Genomic DNA, 12088 nt, shown 5'->3' with positions numbered 1-12088 from the left:
CTTCAACAAAAAACACTTGCGAATATGAACATAGCAGGTACTCCAGTGCAAGCTCAACATCAGTAACGCACAACCGATGCTAACTTCTTGGGGTTGGTGAAAGAGAAGCATTTGTGCTTTGTCTCCTATTCCATGTTGAAAAGCAATCTGAAATCTTTAATGGAGGTGACTTCATCCTTTTGAGTGCAATCTAATCTGGGGTGACTGTGACAAGTGATTTCTTTCTCATCATCTCCTGGTGAGTGCATAGTCCATGATTCTCCCTTTTCAATACTCTAAGTATGCAAGTGCCCAAAATGCATAGCATCAAGCACACACAAACTCACAGACATACCCAAGTACTCACACACTAACTCACAGAACCACACAGGCAGTCACAGACCCACTCACCGAAGTACTCACACACCCACTCACAGACACACACTGGAACTCACACACCCACTCACAGACCCACACAGGTACTCACACACCCACTCAGACACTCACACAGGTACTCACTAGTGGTGGGTGGAGTTTGCGGAGTTCAACTTTGCATAATTTATTAGAGTTGAATGAAAACTCTGCGTGATTCCCCGGAGTTCTCCCATTACCGACTCCCTACTAACAGCATAAAAAAAGAGGCCCGCACTCCTACTCAATCATGCATGGTCTCTCTCTTTCAGCCAGACTCCACACTCTGGAGCACGTCCTTGTCCTGCCTACACCCACCACGAGCTGCACTAATGTTTTTTAGACGGCCCGGGATACTCAATAAAAACAACACAGCAGCAGCGCCTTCACTCAGTGTGGAAGTGTAGCAACATGCTACCCCTACCTCCTTTGCCCCAAACTCAAATTCTTACGTTGCGCTAGTAACTACTTCCACTACAGTACTTTTGCATGGCTAAGGATTGAACTAGAATAATTGGGCTTTCAGGATCTTTTCTAAAATGAATTTCTTATATGTCCATTTTAAGGTGTGTTCTTACATAGACTCAAGCAGTGCGGTTTTTGTACTGCTGCCCGACAAGAACCATGTTTGCGTCGGGTGCAAAATGGAATGGGCTTCCAAAAAGACAGACAGGTGCTTGTTCACATGTTTCTCCAGCTTTTTAACAGCCCCTAAGAGTAATAAGATAGGCTGGTAATTCTCTGCATGAAGGGCGTCTGCCAAAGGTTTCTTCAGGAGCAGTTTAACCATGACGTGTTTCCATGCCACGAGGACAGTGCCACTTTGCAGGGAGTGGTTTAACATGCCCGTCAATGAGGTTAAGATTGTATTACCCCCTTTTTTCAGTATGTCTGTGGGAGCTGGCTCAAGTGGGACCCTGATTTAATCATCCTGATGTTCTCTTCTGTTCTTCCCCTATTCATTAAAGGAAGGGGTTGTAGTTTGATTTTGGCCTGTGTTGTTACAACCATGGCTGAGTTATGGGTGTCGTCATTAGGAAAGGCTTGCAGAATGCTGTTGACCTTTTATAAAAAGAAGTTGGTGAGCATATAGCATTGCTCCTCTAAGGGGGTGGGTCCTGCTTGATTCTTAGCTGGCTTCATAAGGCTGTTTACTATTTTGAAAAGCTCCTTTGAGGAAACGGGAGCCTTTTCTATTTTGGCACTGAAATATAAGACTCTTGCATCCCTTATTGCGTACTGATACTTTTTAACAGATTTCTTATATGATGCCTTGCTGGGTCTATCATATGTTTTCCCCCATTCTCTTTCTATTTTTTTTGTCCTCTTTTTCAGCTTCTGGAAATTTGCTGAGAATTATGGGGCTCATCCCAATGGATGAATTGGCTATTAAGGTTTTATGGGGACCAGGGTATCCAGTTAGATTTTGAGACAGTTTTCATATTTGCTGCGTCCCTCAACTATATCCCCTTCCATCCTAGGTGTAGATTCTTCTAGGGAGTTTTCCCAGATTATGGCCGTTAGTCTCGACCAGCATCTCCCTAATTTAGTGGGATTAGGGATTTTAGTTACATGCAAAAGTGTGGGTTTGGACTAGGGAACTAGATAGTGATCCGTTTGATATCTTTGAATAGAGGTATCTGTTGTAAAGTCCTTGACAAAATAGGGTCCAAGATATGGCCTAATTTATGATTCGGTTGATTTATGATTTGAATTATTTGAATGGCAGCCATGTCATGAATGATTTTTTTTATATTCATGTTGTTCTCATTCTCAAAATGTATGTTGAGATCCCCCAACAGTGTAAACTTTGCTTTCTGCAGACTAAGTTCTGCTATTAGTTCTAGGAGTGGTTTACTAATATTCAGTGGCATTACCTGAGAGCGGTATATCAGTAATCCTGAAAACATAAAGGTGACTGACAACTCACGTGTAAAAAGAAGGCATTCACTTGTGGGGATCTTGATGGGTATGACTTGAGCTTTTAACATGTCTTTTTAGATTATAGCTACCCCACCGCCTTTTCTGTCTTCCCGGTTGCATCTGGAAATAAATTAGCCTTGTGGGAGAGCCAACGCCAACTTTGGCATTTAGTCGTCTCGCAGCAATGTCTCCATGATGAAAGCTACTTCTGGTTGCTTGTCGTCACGCAAAAGGAACAATTCTGCTTAGTGTTTTGGTAGGGATCTTCAGTTAAATAGCAGCATTTTCCATTAATGGCTGTCCTTATCTGATAGAGAGTGTGTTGGACTGATGTGTGCTGTGTTAGTATTTGCTACATCTAATTTTCAGATACCGAAAACCCATTAAAAACCATCAGATAACAGTGTGTACTGACAGAGTTTACTTATTTGGTGGTTATACTCATGGAGTTGGGCTTGTAAACTCTGCTCCGCTGGCAAAGTTTGTGGAGTTTTGCCACTCTGTGCTCCGCTTGCAGCACGTAGTTTGCCAAAAAAGTTGTCAACCTCCGCCAAGCAGAGTTTACCATCGCCCACCCATATCATCTAACGAGAAGCTTGGAATGCACAATCTTGTCTTCATCACACCCTTCTAATGAGAGGCTTGGAATGAACAATCTCTTCTTGAGCTTCCTGTTCCAGCTGGCCCGCCCCTCTTTTAGACTGTGTGAAGTTGAGAGCAGGTCTCTGCCGGGTGCCATTCAGTGATGCGAAACAGCTGAATTCCCAAGGCTCCAAAGGCCTTAACAGTGGCAGTATTGGCAATGAAAAGCCTTAAGCCTTGAGAGGCAGAAGGATCCTGAGGATTATGGCCCTATGTATGAGGTGCTTGAGGTAACAAGACTCAAGAGTTGCTTTGAGAATAAACAGTGAAAGCTAAGAGTTCTGAGTTATAAACCAGCAAGGCTGAGTCATCTCTTCATCATTATGATGTCAATAAAATAAGTGCCATTTTCGTGGGTGATTGTAAGTTACATAAGGTGCTATGTATCAGCAAAACTTGCAGTAAGAGGTGCTTGTCAATAATCGCAGCTCCTCCACTCAACTAACATACAAGGAACGAAGAGGTACCCTGGCAGAGCATCTACTCCGAATGTGCGGAACTCCACAAAATTTAATGGAGTTTTTAGCCAACTCCGCAGAATTTTACGGAGTAAAACATACTCTCTTGTGTCAGATGGGCACGGGTTCTGGCCCCTTCCAGTCACAGACGTGCACAGACAAGCCTGCATTTGGTGCTCGTTTGGCGTGCCAGTGGCGCCCCGGATTCATTAAGTACTGGGTCAGGCTGAAGGATTTTGAACAACTAGAGTGCTGACCTAAGATGGCGGCTCTAGCGTGAGAATGGCTCTGAACACGGCCAGTAATGAAAAGTGGGTAATATTTTTCATGCACTTAGTTAGGCTGTGCTCATTTGCCCCTGCTGTCTCTATCTCTCAATTGCCCTTCATTTTTAGGTATGGGGTTAGCCAAGACCTTTTGATTTTTTTAAACATATAGGTATAGTACACTTATTTAAAGGGGCTTTCAGCCAGCTGTCTTCATCCATTGATCTGTTGTTGTGTAATTCACATTTTGCTTCCGCCCACTTCATCATATAGTCTGGGGGCAGTGGGTCACGCCACTTTAGCCACTGGCTAACTTCACTTTGAGTTACTGCATTTTGTTCTTTCACAAGGAGCACATCTGTAAACAAAGTAGTTATGTTAGTGGTTCTTGTATAGCGCAACACCTGACTTCCAGAGGAGTATCCCGGCATTGACCCTACAACTGCAGAGGTAGTAAAATAACTAAAACCTTAAAATAACCAGGTTTTTAAAGGTTTCTATATAATTAAAAAATTAACACAGCAACGAGTTTCGATCGGCGATATGTAGAATGTACAAGTAATATAACTAAGACCTTAAAATAACCATGTTTTTATGAGTTTCTTAATAATTAAAAAATTTGGACAGGAATAAATTCAGGTCGGCAACATGTTCCAGTGGTGTGGGGCCAGATAAGAAAAGGAACAACATCCATTGCAGTTCGTTCAAATGCGTTGAAGTGATGCCAATGCCATATAGGAGGATCTGAGGCTTCTCCTTGGATGGTAGAAGCTTATTATGCATTGGCGATAGGCATGGTCTAACCCATGCAAAGCTCTGTAAGCATGGCAAAGAAGTAAAAATATACAACATTTTCAGATGAGGAGCCAGTGTAAGGATCTAAAGTAGGTTCTGAAGGAGAACCATAGGGAAGTTTCTATACAAGGTGAGCTGCTGTGTTCCAACTCACCATGCAAAACAAAGATAGCTCTAGCAAGATAGATCCTAATAAGATTAGTCAGCAGCAATAACACGTGAATTGTTATTAGCCGGATTATTATCATCCAACTAAGAAACTTTAATTAGTTTTTTTGACCTGGATATCGCTTTTCATGCACCTTTTATCATATAAGACACAACACCAATTGATGCAAATTTAGTTATTTATCATAAATTTAAAAGTAATTACTCATACAGATATCAGAAAATTAATCAGGACAATCATCATATAGCTTCGATGCTGCACAATCCTTTCCAAAACATAATATTTTTAAACAACGATGGTCATTCTAGATTTTCGAACTCTAAGCCATCAAAAGATAGTCTGCTGAAGAATAGTACTGGCTACAGTCCTCAATTCAATTGTGTCCCACCACAGACTGGGCGGTCAGCCCCCCATACTACAATGTTGTCAGTTTTCTGTTCGAAAGACTGCCGGATCACTGCTGACACTGACAGCCATTCGCAGACTGCTACAATGGCAGTCGGGAAAAAGCAGCTGTCATAGGGCGGTACAGAGAAGTTTCACTGCTGTCTGAATTGCGAGTTGGCTTTCCAACGAGCTGACCGTGTTGGCATAACGTGATGCAAGACTGACGCAAACCTTAAGACAGATTTTTGAAGCCACGTAAAGCGACTGTGCTTGTCTCTGAGTGGCTCCAAAAGTAACACAATGCTGCACAAATTGCTGCATTGCATTAATCTGCCCTGAGAAGGGGTTCCCTGGGGGTTTGTGTGGGTGTTCTCACACAACTCCTATAGATTTTGATGCATCCCCAGATTTACAAGACAAGAACTTTTAAACCTGAGGATAAATATCTCTATTTCTCCCTGTTTCTTTCGCTTTCCATGTGTGCTGCATTATGCAGAACACATAGAAAGAGGAATATACCCCAGAGGATGGTTTTTGTACAGGAAGGTGTCCCTTCCTGCACAGCAAAAACCCTGCCTTCATTGGCGGTAGGCATCCCATTGAGCACCAGCGCATGGGAAAGGACGAGAATGTGCCGTATTGATTTTACAGTGCATTCCTGTCCTTTCCTGCGTTGCATTGCGAGATTTGGCCATAAATATGGCCCTAAAGGTATACAATGGGGAAAATAAATTTAGTTATTACATTTTGTAAGAGCACTTCCTGCTAGGCAGTTAAGATGGGCATTGTTTTTGTTCTGATTGTGAATTTTTGATTAATTATAAAACTGGTCCCCAAAATGGTGATGCAGATGCCTTATCTACACAGAATAAATCTCAGGACGAGGTTAATACTGTTAGTGAATCTCCATTGATTTTGTCAGTTTAAACTCAGAACAGCCATTCCATATCTTTTATGTCAAAGACTTTCTAATTAAATGATTCACAGAATTGCGGTCTATTGATAAAGATGCTTAGTTCAGAGAAAAGGAAGGCAGAAGTGAGAGAGATGGGTTGTTATATGAAAGGAAAGTTTTGTATTCACCTTCAATACAACTAAGACAACAAGCTATCTGTTTATTTTTAGACTCTAAGGGGGTCATTAGCATGGCGGGCGGACTTTGTCTGCCCGCCATACCCCTGGGAAATGGGACCGCCTGCAATGCATGCGGCGGTCCCGCACATCCCAATAGGATGCGCCCGCCACACCGGCGGGCATATCCTGCACTTCTAACATTGCGGCGGGCAGTGCTGAAAGCACCGCCTGCCGCAATGCCAGAAATGCAAGTTGTGCATTTGACAGTACAACGTGACAGGCACCGCGTGGTGCCTGCCACGTTGTACTGTCAAATGCAGAGGGGTACCATAGGTACCCCGCATGTGCACCCCCCACCCCCCAGAATCCCTGGGGGCCCGCTACGGGCCCCAAATGTTGAGAACCGCATGTCCCCGCATGTATTCTAATATGGATGGCGGTGTCTACCAGACACCACCACCATAATAACAGCTTTTCCACCCGGTCAACTCATCGACCGGGCGGAAAACCGGCAGATGGTCTTTCCGTCCGCCGGGGTCCCTCCCCCCATGGTAATGTGGCGGGGGAAATTTTCATGCGGGCAGGGGAATATGTCGGGCGGATCGCCACCGCCATGCGGGCGGTGGTGATCCGCCCGACAAACTAATGGGCCCCTTAGATAGCTGGACATCTGGTAATAACTAAAACAATGCCAGCAGTTAGAAGATACTTTGGTGGGCCAACATTATCTACAGATGTTAAGCAATATGTGAAAATTTGCAATGTATGCTCAAATCAAGAGTTCAGTATCATGCAACAATGTCTCAATAGGAATCAATGAGGAGGTACATTAATTACAAACTCACATATAGTCTCAAAATTTACAAGGGTATACTTCAACATCACCCATGCCTTTTAGGTTGTGTACTAAGTGCAAAGTGAACACATTGTGCTTGTGCTAGATTCAAACGCTGCAAGTGAAACATGCGAGAAAGGTAAGACCGCGTATTCTTGGGAGTATTTTGGACCAATATTCTGCATGAACGTTTTCTTTTTAACTCAAATAATGGAAAATCATGTCATAATTAATAATCCTAATTTAGCTGATTCAAGACGACAGCATTTCGTCCTTCGTGACTCAAGGTCATCCTCTGGACAAGGGAACATAAAAGGATGAATGCTGCCTGAATGAATTTCAAGGCACGTGGGAACCAATGGAGTGTATGTGTTTGATCCTGGGCCAATCGAGCTGGTCACCAGACAAGAGGTCGAAGATGCACAGCTGTCGTTCAAGGTTTATGCATGAATAAAGCAGATTACCAAGCAAGCGAAACCCTGACATACACATGCATAGACATTCAGCATATGTGTGCAGAATTATAGAAAGAGCCAATCAATCTTGAGAACTGCATAGATATGTGAGCTGTCACTGTGAAATTTCGTATCTCCGTCTGGATGTAGGAAAGCTATCTTTATCTAAATCGATCAAAGACTGAAGTTCATGCCATGGGAGGAGTTCGGCCAGAGCCTCAACCTTTCATTTCCAATTCAGAAGTTTAATTTACTCCACAATAGTTAAGGAAACCAGCTTACAGCTCTCTCCAATCTTCAATTGTCTCTTTTTTCTCTGGAGAGGCCATTAAATCTGGATTATATGCGTTCTGATCATATCTCACCTGGATTACTGTAGTAAAGTCTATACTTGCCTCCATTAAAAACTCATCATCAAACAGCAAAGAAGGTTTTCCTGCTGTGTGCACTGAAAATTGCAAAGTTGCCAGAGAAATCCTGGAAGGGGATTTGGATAGATGTACAGGAGAGTATCAATGCTGTTGTCACAAACAGAAGTATCGACGCAATTAAAAAGCTCTGTTATGCTCGTCGGACTAAAGAGAGACTGGTCCTCAGGATGCTTGAAGCTTCAGCAATAGGTGGTGGAAGAAGCAGAGAACCTCCACCAACAATCCTACAGCAAATGATTGTATCTACATTCTCCTGTCACTAATGTTTATACTTCTGTGTCCATTGTGTCGGATGAAAGTTGACTTCACGTATTTAAATATGTAAACAGTGAATTTACATGTATCTTATAGTATGCCTGTCACCAATGTGTGTAGGTATTTATTGAAATTGTAATTCTTTCCTCATCTGTTCCTCTAGTTCTATACACAAACACATTATATAATGGGACTTCTAAATTACAAAATAGTTAGTTTTGAATCGATTAATAAATTATGATTTATTAAATTGTAGTCATTTATACAAATTCTGTAGGACAATGGTATACATACGTTTAATGTTGCAAATGTTACAGATTATTATTCCCATCCAAAGACTACTCCATGTACGTGCCAGGTATGCAAGCTCACATAAATAGTGAATCAATACAAATTGCTTTTATTACAAATATCTTAATCTATAAAAAAATGGCACTGATCCAAATATCAAATGATGTCTACTAATATGTTCGTCAATGCACTTTAAATGTTATGCTAATTTTCAAAGTGTATACATATTTACAAATTAGCATGAAGTATCCTCCTTAACCTACTCATTTATAGCTATAAGCATAGAACATGCACCTGAAGAAACAGGGGGATTCCAGATTGAAGAAGAGGATTTACTTGCAGCCACAAGTGGATTAGAAGAAACTCCTGCTGATGCACCACTGTTAGCCTCTGCACTAATCCAAATAACCTGTGCTACTGCAGCCACCACAGCTGTAACTGCACCACCAGCAATGTCATTGGCAGTCACTTAAGAGCTTGACGCTCCACTTTTTGTTAATAGTTTACCTCTTTACTTGTCATCTTTGAGTCTTTGCATTGAAAATGACAATGTTCTATGTTAATAGTTGAATAAACATAGTATATGACTTCTGCATTAATTTGCTTGTTCATATTTCATACTAACAAGTACACACATATTTACAATATATTTATAGTAACAGCATGTGTTTTGGTGGGCTGTACACTGTGTTGGGGAATTTATAATCTACATGCACGTCACTTGTGACAAGCGCAATTTTTTGATTTCATAGACATACACTTCACTATGGGTCCACAGGTGCACAGTGGCGATTCAGGTGCATTATTTCATAAAGATGAAATGTACTCAGGATGATGCTCCTGAATATGTCACAATTATTATTTTTAGTACATTTTAACCAGGAAAGGGTGCCTTGAATCTATGAATCAATTTCATAAATAGTGTGTACTGTTTTAAGGTAGTAATGTCATTTTTTCTTTCTCACCTGGTTATCACCTAACTCAGGGGCATATTATCAAGAAACGGCGTTAAAATCATCACCGCTTTAGGGCTTGATAATATGCCCTTGAGAATTCCAATACAAGCCCATGTTGACACCAGAACATGGGCTTCTATTGGAATTCTCTGTGACATATTATCAAGCCCATTATCGCCGCTTTAGCAGCAGTTTTCTGCCGCTAAAGCAGCGATAATTTTAACGCCGTGCTTGATAATATGCCCCCAAATTTGGTGATAAACAAGAGGGGCGGCTCCTCCATAATGGCGGAGGAGCATCGCCTCACTGCCAGCAGATGATAAATAAAACGATAATAAAACATTGTTAATATCATTATATTCATCTCTGTCATAGTTACTTACGTCCGACAGGAGGGGCAGGCCGGACCATAGCAGGGCGCAGTACTGTGCACTTATAAGTGTGCATGTGTGTCTGGCTGGCTGTCTTAGGCTGGCCAAACACACATGCACACTTATGTATCTCCAACCCAGCTGTATTGTACAGACCAATCCTGAGACTGCTCTCGCGCTAGAGAGCAGTGTCTGAATTCGGTGGGGAGCCTGTGTCTTTAGGCCGAGTCACTTCTAGACTTCCGGGACACGAGGAGCAGGAGTAACAACACGGTTGGCAGCAGGAGCAGAGCGGAGCAGCAAGTAAGGGATTTTTTTTTTCCCAACCTCTTCTCTCCCTCCCCCGCCCCCTTACCAGTTTTGATTGGCAGCAGACGCCAATGCTAAATAATATGTGCAAAAAAATTTTTTTAGGAAATCAGAATTTTGCGAGTACTCCATACATTAGAATAGCTGTTTGCAAATCTCTTTTCAAAATTTGCATTTTAATCTCAAAATTGCCTTGCCTTATGTTGGGTCAGATGTACAAAAATTGGGAATTACCATTACAAATTGAGATTCTCACCGAATCACAATTTGGAAATTGCAATTACAAATTTACTAAGAGCCAGATGTACAAAAAATTCATATGCGATTCGTTATTAGGAAATCGCAAACAGCTATATACAACAGTGTGTCTTACACTGTTTGCAATTTCCAGTGGATCCCAAATGACTTACCTAATTAATATTCATGAGTAGGTCACATTTTGGGACCTTGGGAACTACTAAAAACACAGGGATGAAGGCCTGCTGGGAATTGCAGAACATCACGTCTGTGTTTTCATTTAAATAAAGCAATTTGTTTTTAGGAAATGCAGCTGGTTTTCTTGAAACGAAAAAAGATGTGTTTAAAAAACTAATATTTAATTAGCGCGCATCCAAGATGGTCGCGTGAGCACAGGGATCCTGATGATATCCTGATTTCTTGGACGGACACTCGAAGGTGAACCTCGGCTGAGTCCATAACTCTTTACAGAATTTAAATCGGACTTGGGCAACCGGAATTACAGCTCTTTGAACTTTTGAGGCCCACCTGGCGGCCGTGCCGGGGACTTGGCGATTTGTGGATCCGGGACGTAGATGAACAACAATGGCAGCGGGACCTCATCGGTGGCCGTACCCCCACTTTCGGTTTCGTTTCCGGATCCTGGCAGGGTCTGATTGAGAGACCGTTTCGCTCGGCTGGGGACCAATCCAGCCTCCACTTAGTGTCATCGCTGCTTCCTCATTATAGCCTCTTGGGTCAAGTCGTGACTTTCTCCGGGCCGTACGAGCCAGCTTCGTGATCTGTTGGTGCCCGACCTGCCGGCGGCCATTCTCACCAGGTCTCGCGGGCCCCTCCGGGGCGCATCTTCCAACATGACGGGCAGGGGTGAAGCCGAGAAGCGGAAGACCAAGACGCCTCTTCGTGGGGGACCGTTCCAGACAAACGTTATGGACCGGTACACTCAAGCCAAAGGATCCCCCGGGCTCTCCAGCCGTACCCCGGAGGATGCCAGAGACGACCCTTCTGCTCCTGTTGACTTGTCCCTGCAGGACATTATGGGCGCCATCACCGGCATGAAGGAGACCATCGGCCAGCAATATGAGGCTCTGGCTCGTAAAATTGACACGGTCGCCATTGATGTCACTCTCATCAGGCCCGACCTGTCTAAGACTAACGAGAAAGTGAAGTCATTGGATTTGAAGACTTCCAGCCTCACGGCCGATGTGTCGGAACTCCAAACGGAACTTGGCAATTTGAAATTGGCCAATGACCTGATGTCCCATCGGCTGGAGGATTTCGAGAACAGGGCATGACGCAACAACATTCGCGTTATAGGTGTTCCAGAGAACCCCGAGACTCATTCGGTTGACCTCCTGGTCGAAGATCTAATCCTCACCCATCTTGCCCCTTCTGGACTGAGCAAGTTTCTCGCTGTGGAGCGTGCACATCGTGTTCTGGGTGGTAAGCCCAAGACGGGCGCTCCCCCGAGGCCTATCATCGCAAAACGTTTTCATTTCAGAGACCGTGATGCGATCTTGCAGGCTTCGAGAGTGCACGGCCCAGTGAAATTTGAAAACTCCTCTGTCAATTTTTTCCCGGACTTCACTCAGCTCGCCCAGAGACGTAGGATGGGCTGTCTGGGGGTTAAGCGACGTCTTCGGGACTTGGGATTGAAGTACGCAATGCTTTTCCCTACCAGGCTTCAAGTGGAATATGAGGAACGGACCTTCTTTTCGAGCGACCGGACAATGTGAGTGACTGGTTGGATTCCCTGCCTGGTCGGGGCGATCGAACGGAGCACCCTGGCGGTGCCGAGGGTGGTGAGCCTACACAGAAGTGACCTCTCGGTCCCTAACCTCCGA

The sequence above is a fragment of the Triturus cristatus genome, chromosome 5_2, assembly GCF_964204655.1.
Source record: "Triturus cristatus chromosome 5_2, aTriCri1.1, whole genome shotgun sequence".
Lineage (NCBI taxonomy): Eukaryota > Metazoa > Chordata > Amphibia > Caudata > Salamandridae > Triturus > Triturus cristatus.
The sequence above is the reverse complement of the archived record's forward strand: the minus strand, read 5'-3'. Positions refer to the sequence as shown.